Source organism: Sinocyclocheilus anshuiensis, unplaced genomic scaffold (genome assembly GCF_001515605.1).
Source record: "Sinocyclocheilus anshuiensis isolate Anshui unplaced genomic scaffold, SAMN03320099.WGS_v1.1 scaffold315, whole genome shotgun sequence".
NCBI classification, from domain to species: domain Eukaryota; kingdom Metazoa; phylum Chordata; class Actinopteri; order Cypriniformes; family Cyprinidae; genus Sinocyclocheilus; species Sinocyclocheilus anshuiensis.
This window is the reverse complement of record NW_015548210.1, coordinates 1421647-1430810: the sequence shown is the minus strand read 5'-3', so window position 1 is coordinate 1430810 and position 9164 is coordinate 1421647. Positions and strand designations below refer to the sequence as shown.

At 34.7% G+C, this 9164-nt stretch overlaps 1 pseudogene; it reads left to right on the top strand.

Annotated features, from left to right (window-relative positions):
• Window positions 1-4760, top strand: part of LOC107653695 (olfactory receptor 4D11-like) — a 7474-nt pseudogene extending 2714 nt beyond the window's left edge.
• The last annotated feature ends 4404 nt before the right edge of the window (window positions 4761-9164 follow it).

Genomic DNA, 9164 nt, shown 5'->3' with positions numbered 1-9164 from the left:
ACATTACTATTCTTTAGCTTGGGTTAAACAAATCAATTTTGCTTGGTTGGAACAGCAGGTATGCTAATTATGTCTCTGTTTGTTTCTCTGTTTCTGTAACTAGGATTTACACAAGCTTCAGTCTGGATCCAGAACACCTGAGAAGTGATGATGCCAACCATGGAACAACGTACAGAACTACCAAATTTTGCTATAAGTTTGATTGCAACATATAATAATTGCTGTTAATAGTGTTCATCGTCTGTTTGATTACGTCTTTAATTAATTTTTCCATACATTTCTGCCATATGTACATTAACTGACATAATCACCACTGATAAGCTACTACTAAATATATTGTAGAAACTTAATTTTCTGTAAAGCTAAAAAATAAGAGGGATCATACAAAATGCATGTTATTGTTTATTTAGTACTGACCTGAATAAGATATTTCACATAAAAGACTATTTCACATAATAGTCCACAAGAGAAAATAATAGTTGAATTTATAAAAAATGACCCCATTCAAAAGTTTATTAATAGATTCTTAAATATTCTTAATACTGTGTTGTTACCTGAATGATCCACAGCTGTGTTTTTTTTATTAGTGATAGTTGTTCACGAGTCCCTTGTTTGTCCTGAACAGTTACCTGCTGTTCTTCAGAAAACTCCTTCAGGTCCCACAAATTCTTTCGTTTTCCAGCATTTTTGTGTATTTGAACCCTTTCTAACAATGACTGTATGATTTTGAGATCCATCTTTTCACACTGGGGACAACTGAGGGACTCACATGCAACTATTACAGAAGGTTCAAATGCTCACTGATGCTCCAGAAGGAAAAACCATACATTAAGAGCCGGGGTGGTGAAAACGTTTTGAATTTGAAGATCAGGGTAAATTTAGTTTTACAGGGTAAAACTTATTTTGGCTTCTGGGAAACATGTAACTATCTTCTATAGCCTCTGAAGTGCAGTACTAAATGAAAAAAAAAATGATATTTAGGTCAAATAAAAAAAAATCTTCATTCTTTTCAAACATTTCTAACAAGACTTGATACGATAAAACAATAAAAAAAACTAACAATAAACAAAAAGACTTTCTATGAATATGACAAATAGTCTACCTGTTAAACAAGCCTGCTTGTAGATGTATTGTGTATTTAACTGTTGTATGTGAAGAATGAATCCTACTGTGTATGTGAAGCATGAATAATGTTAATAATTATAATAAACATTAAGTTAAATGTGTTGTCCCTCAGCCCCAACAATAATATCAGTTACTCATTTTATTAAAACATTTGTGCACAGGGATCTAAAGCACCTCTATGCTCAGCTAATAATGGATCATTAAAGGGATCATATGATGCTGCTAAAAAGAACATTATTCTGACTCTTAACTTTTATAAAGAATATCTCTTTGGATTTGAGACTTTAGTCTTTGCAACTTTACAGATCTTCTTTATGCACCAAGAGCTTGTAACACTCCAAAGAGAAAGGAAAAATTGAAATCACATCATATGACCCCTTTAAGACCCTTGTGAACGGTGACAGCAATGTGGCTCTGTCCCAGTCAATATTACTATAGTAGTATGAAACAGCTCTCAGATTCCATCCAAAACATCTTATTTTGTGTTCCGAAGATGAACGAGGGTCTTACGGGTTTGAAACGACATGAGGGTGAGTAATTAATGACAGAATTTTCTTTTTTAGGTGAACTATCCCTTTAATTCTGATTGTTATCATGTTGCTTGTTTTGGTAATGTTTTGTGATGCTTCTGCTCATGTTAGAAACTACAAGTCAAAGCATAGACATGCTGATGTTTAATTATTTGTTTTCAAATAAAGTAAAAGAAAATTGGGAAAATATTTGGAGCTCTGCTTATTTTTAAAATGACAGTATGGCAGGAATCTGAAATGTTAAAGTCATAAACAATATAATATTGATATTAGAGAATACAGAGTTGGGGAATACTGGATACTACATATGCTCCCCATAACATGTAGCAAATAAATGAAAAATGAAGAACACAAGACTTCACATCAGACACTGATCAATCATTTTAACAAATAAAATCTTATGTTGGGTTTGCGAGGTTATAGAATGCCTCAGAAAAGCTAAAGTATTTAGTGCTGAGGTTGATACTAGTGGCAGACTAGTTTTCAAACTTGGAAAAATATGCTCAGAGAAAATATGAGTCATATATCATTAGACTCAAAAATATTGGTAGCCATAAATCAATTTGTATTGTTATCATTTGTTCCCTGGGCTAGCAAACTTTATACGTTAAAAGGAGTTGTCGCAATTCGAGTCGTATTCAGTTAATGACATGTAAATAACAAGCTTTAAGCGACAGGTCGTCTGAAGCAATTCACCTAAAAAAACTCGCTGTATTTTACCCAACATATTTCATTCAACAGTATGATATACACATTCCTTTATCAATTTTACAAACAAAAAAATAATACTTACCAACAAAGAATATCCAAAAGCAAGAGAATCTGCTGCAATGATCCTTCTACCAGCGGGAGAAAATGGTATCGGTCACACTGTGAACGTGTGCCTCGCACATGTGCAGAAGGCACTCCGCTTTCCCAAATATAACTAAATTGACTTGATCAAACTTAAATAAATTTTATAGATGACACTATTTAAATATTTTATGTTAGACTTATTAAATAAAAATAAGTATTACTCCTAATCAAATGTTTAAATAAAATTAACAAAATTTAAATGTATCAGATCTATGAAGGGTCTAAATCATTTTTTTCAGTGTAGTACAGTATTTCCAGGTTGACTGCATAGCATGAAATACTATTTCTTTTAAGATGTCTGTCATCATAAAAGAAAGGTCAACATATTATTACTGAATAATGAAGTAATTATTTAGCATCTAGAGATGCATTTTGTGTGATCTGCTACAACCGTTGACCTCTTGGTTGGCCCTTGCCTGAATGTTTTACCAGTATGATTATACTGTGTTTTCCCAACAGCTTTTACAAAATACAATGATAGTAGCATTTTACATTTCTTAAAAATTATTCAACTTTTTGACATTTTTGAATTCTAAACATTTTTGTGTGTTTGAGACCAACATTAAAAACCATTGCTAAAGAAATATATTTGCATATTTAAAATGATTAATCACTGCTTCTAGGAAACTATGATGCTCTTTATGTGTCACATGGTTAAAAAAAAGCAGAATATCACACACACATTTGTTGAAATGGATAAGAGCAACATTTTAGAAGCACTTGCATAAGAAATTATAATTTTTTTTTTTAGAATATTAATAGAATATGAATATTTGCATATTCATATTTAGGATTTAAAATGACCAAAACTCTTTTTATATTTCTCTTAAAACTATATTCAACTTTCACAGTTTTTATCACCTGGTCGTTACAGACGCTGTCTGCATCCTTCTGCCATTTTCCTTCATAGGGGCTTTTAGTATTGAGTACATGTACAGTAAATGAACATACTTTCCAGAAGGCCAACAATTCCCTAAAAATGTTTTAAAAATTTTATTGGTCTTATGAAGTATTCTAATTTGTTGGTGGGTTTTTGTTAAATGTGAGCCAAAATCATCACAATTAAAAGAACCAAAGACTTAAACTACTTCAGTCTGTGTGCATTGAATTTATTTAATACACGAGTTTCACAATTTGAGTTGAATTACTGAAATAAATGAACTTTTCCACGACATTCTAATTTATTGAGATGCACCTGTATATGAGTACATCAAGGATATAATTGTTGTCATTTGATTTTATATCTGTATTTTGAACTTGTGTCTGTATGTTAGGAAGCATGTGACTAAAAACGGCAGCTGAAAATGATACTGTGAAAAATGTAGACGGCTTTATGATCGCTGGATTTGATCACCTGCAGAACCAAAAGCTCCTCGGATTCCTCATCTTAATAACCTACATGCTCATATTGCTTGGGAAAGGCATCAATCTGTGTATCATTTTAACTAAAAGACATTTACACAAACCGATGTACATATTAATCTGTAAACTGTTGTTGACATAATGTTCTCTTCTACCTGCAGCACAACCATGATCTCAGTGCTGCTGGCTGAGATCAAAACTGTTTCATACTACTCTTGTATTTCAAGGACATACTTCTATCATCTTGGTGATATCACAGTATGTATGGCACTGTCCTAATGGCAATAGACTGACTTTTTGCAATTAGACTTCCTTTAAGATACCACAGCATTGTAACAAATTCACGAACATTTCTGCTTATTTCACTGACTTGGCTCATTGGTTTTGCTATAATGGTTGTTGTGATATGAATAGTAGACAGTGTTCCATACTGTCAACCTGTCATCAAATATGTGTTCTGTGATTATCCTTCTGATCAGAGCTGCTTGTGTTAATCCTGAACCATATTTCTTCTTACCTGCAATGAATAATCTGTGGTTGTTGTGTGGACAGTTTCCCTTTATTCTGTGTACCTATGCTGTCCTGGCATATAGCATGACTAAACTCTCCAACAACTCAAGCAGAAAGCAGATGATCAGCACTTGCACCAGTCACCTCATTGTCTTATTTAGTTATTATGCACCAAAGCTGGTTTCTATTTTACTAATTCGAATATGAGTTGTGCTAAATTTAACAGAGAGAAACACAGTAACAATTGTAGCCTCTCTTGTTCCTTCATTAATAAATCCCACTGTTTATTGCACCAGGACTAAAGAGATCAGGAAATGATTAGCAGATGTATTTTTGCACAAAAAAGTTGTACCAAATCATTTAAAGGTTTTATCATAGTGGATTATTATGTTCATCATTCTCTCGACAAATTGTGATAATGTTGTTTGTTTTGATAATGTTTTATGATGCTCTTGATCTTGTTAGAGACTGTTCATTTTGTTTTTAAAATGAAGAAAAATAATGTAGCAAAATCATGTCAATATTGGAAGAAATTAATGCTACAATGTACAAAGCCTAGAATATTACCAAACACTGTACAATGTTGTTCACAAGTGGTTAAGTCAAATTACATACTATATACAGATGCTGAATACTTGATTTAGTTCAGTCAATATTTATTTTGTTTGGGCCTTTATTGAACTTTATGTGTGGTGTGGTTACAATGGAATGGTGGAGGTTACAAGTTACAGATCATTAATGGATAACGGATAATGGATAATGACACTTATTTGCATCACTCATGTTAGATAATTCTCTCAGGGTTGGTTCCCATCTGTAGCGCTCCAGAGAGCATATTAAGAGCATGTAGCAATTTAGCAAATATGTTGACACTCTTCAGACAAACAAGAGTGACTGTGTTTACAGCACTATGTTACATGTAAACCCTTGACATCAGATCTCTAATGTCTTCCTCAGTGAGAATCCCTTCTCACAAAAGAAAAAATAATCAAACTCTATTAAAAAGAAAGATAAGATAGATAAAGAACAATTAGATAGATAATTTATGTAAGAATATAAGCTACTATTTCCACAATTCTAAGCAGGCATTTACAAATGGACTCAAATTCATCAGCTTTTGCTTATGGTTTAATGATTTGCCATGTTTTTGTGTTTAACGTACCACTTATATGTTATAAGTGATTTGTAATACTGAAACTAAATAAGTAGCTCCTGCTCATGTGATTGCTTCACTATCTTAATAAAAATAGGCCATGATGCTTCCGCCTCATTAATATAAACAAGGGCCCTTTTAACGATCCATTAATAGTAGAGCCTATAATGTTCCCTGTAGTGTTTAAGATCCCATTACACAAATGTTTTAATAGAATCAGTATCTAATGTCACTTTTGGGACTGAGGACCAGCAGACTTTATCTTTACGCTTAATAACATTATTAATAATATTCATGCTTCAGATACAGAGGCAGAAATACACTATATATCAGTTTTGTTTAACCTTCTGACACAAGATGATTTTTTTTTAACCATTCAGGATGTAGTGTTACATCCAAACCGCAAACACCGTCAATAATCTAGATTACAAATTACTATGCACACTGGTTTATGTAAACGTCTGTTAGTTAAGATGATACACAGATTGATGCCATTCCCAAGAATAGCATATATGTACAAGCCCTCTTATTTAACCCTTTTTAATACACTACAAATACATGTGGGATTATTAGCAGAAATCATACCGTGTGTCATACTCGCGGGGACAGTTTGCTTGGAAATATTATTTCTTGTCTTCAATTTAATTTGTTATTTGTAGTGCGCCAGAAGTCGAAATCATGAGAATAAAGTCGAAATATTATGATAATAAGGTCGAAATATTACGAGAATAAAGTCGAAATAACGAGAATAAAGCCGAATTATTTCGAGAATAAAGTCAAAATTACGAGAATAAAGTCGAAATGTTTCGAGAATAAAGTCAAAATTATGAGAATAAAGTCTAAATGTTTTGAGAATTTAAATCGTAGAAATTAAATTTATAATATTTTGAGAGTAGGCTATAGCCTATATTGCGCATGCAAATGGCCCAGATTGAGAGCATCGGGAGAAATTGCCAGGCCACCAAAATGTATTTTAATATTGTTGCATCCGAGCGGCCGCATCATCTTACTGGAATGAGGAAATCAGTTTTAAGGACTCACGGAAACAGCTTAATATCAAGAATATGATATTTATTAACAGAGATTGATGCCATTCCCAAGAATAGCATATATGTACAAGCCCTCTTATTTAACCCTTTTTAATACACTACAAATACATGTGGGATTATTAGCAGAAATCATACCGTGTGTCATACTCGCGGGGACAGTTTGCTTGGAAATATTATTTCTTGTCTTCAATTTAATTTGTTATTTGTAGTGCGCCAGCCCCCTTGTGCTTTTGGTACTTTTAATATAAAACAAAGCCTCAGCTTTCAAAATCAGTTGAAATACAAACAATGTGTCTTACAATAATGTGTTTTTCAAGATCTTTAATGTGGCGTGACAGATCGCTGTATTCATGTGAATCAATTCGTTAAATTTGACTGTTTTCTTTGTAAAAATTCCACCACCTACTCCGCAAAAAAACGTCTGTGGCTTCCAACCTTTCATCCCTCACATGTATTTAATTAAAAACAACAATAAAACATTCTAAAAGTTGAAGTGGGCTCCAACTCGTTAACATAAGTTATTTTGTCTTTTCTGAGGTATAGGCTATATAACGTTAAGTGACTATTCACAAGCTGTTTTATTCACGATATTATACAGTAAATGATTGGACATAATATTTAACGTCTTCCAGTCATTATTTTTTGGAGCGTTAGCCACCCAGTAATCGCAAAAATGTTGTGCTTTGTTGCTTTTAATATAACACAGCTCATTCAAATTCTGTCAGTTTTATCACAAAATACAAATTAGAAATGTGTTTTCCCCTTTATTTCAAGTTTATAGCAAGATATAAAAGTGAAGGAACATCAGAAGGCATGAAAAAAATATATAGCCTAATTTAATGAAACGAATGTCTGTCTCACTGTAATCGGAAAGATAATTGACTCACATGCCGCTTAAACTGAAGTGAATACAGCAATCTGTCATGTCACGCCACATTAAAGAGCGTGAAAAACACATTATTGTAAGACATATTGTTTGTATTTCACTATAAAACTGACATATTTTGAAAGCTGAGACTTTGGAATATCTCCCAGTGCTCCCAATCCGGGCCATTTGCATGTGCAATAGGCTAATATAGGCTACTCTCAAAATATTTTAACTTTAATCTCATTATTGCTATAAATTAATTCTCATCATTTAGATTTTATTCTTGAAACATTTTGACTTTATTCTTGTAATTTCGACTTTATTCTCAAAATATTTCTACTTTATTCTCATAGTATTTCGATTTTATTCTCGTAGTATTTTGACTTTATTCTCGTAATATTTCAAGTTTATTCTCATAATTTCAACTTTATTCTCGGAATATTACGACTTTAATCTCGTAATCTTATATTTTCGTTAATTTTTTAACATGGCACTAAAACGCCGTCGTACAATATTAACCAAAGCATGTTTGAAATCTCTGACTCAAACCCTCTAGCAGTTCAAAGTTGCACTCATGTTTATGCTAATAACTTTTTTATTAGTTAATTTTATTTAATTAGTCAAATGGACACCAAATTTTACATTTCTACGGGTCAAGATCTTTTAATTAGTTCGGAAAACGTCTCAGGTTACGCATGTAACCATGGTTCCCTGAGAATAGGGAACGAGACGCTGCGTCCTCTAGAGGGCGCTAGGGGAACGCCTCCAGCGTGATCGGTGTCTGAAGCTTGAATGAAAAACCGACAATGAACTTGACATTGGCAGGCGGCAGCCTATGACGTAAACAATAAAGCGAGTGCGGATATAAAAGAGCACCTGCGGAAAACGTCATCCACTTCTTTGTCTGAAGGAGACGCAGGCAGGAATGGCCGAAGCATGGCAATGAGACGCAGCGTCTCGTTCCCGGTTCTCAGGGAACCATGGTTACATGCGTAACCTGAGACGTTCCCTTTCGAAAAGGAACTCCACGCTGCGTCCTCTAGAGGGCGCTAGGGGAACGGTATACCAACGCTGCCATGCTGAGGGATGAGTGCCCAAATAACTGGATTCCCTAAGTCAAAGACTCAAGGAACATCATCCCTGCCCCAGCCAAATCGCTTTTGCCAGAACCCGAGCCACAAACCTCTACAGGCAGGCTCAAAGCTTGCCAACGCCATAGACTAGCTCACCCACCAAAGTATGGAACTCTAAGACTGGAGGTCTCAGCACAACAACTCTCTAGAATGAGAGGAGACCTGGCTACACTCAACGCCAGAGGCAGTTAGTGAGGCGTAAGAGCCTACACATTAATACTCAATGGGACGCAGCGTCTCGTTCCCTATTCTCAGGGAACCATGGTTACATGCGTAACCTGAGACGTTCCCTTTCGAAAAGGAACTCCACGCTGCGTCCTCTAGAGGGCGCTAGGGGAACGGTATACCAACGCTGCCATGCTGAGGGATGAGTGCCCAAATAACTGGATTCCCTAAGTGAAAGACTCAAGGAACATCATCCCTGCCCCAGCCAAATCGCTTTTGCCAGAACCCGAGCCACAAACCTCTACAGGCAGGCTCAAAGCTTGCCAACGCCATAGACTAGCTCACCCACCAAAGTATGGAACTCTAAGACTGGAGGTCTCAGCACAACGACTCTCTAGAATGAGAGGAGACCTG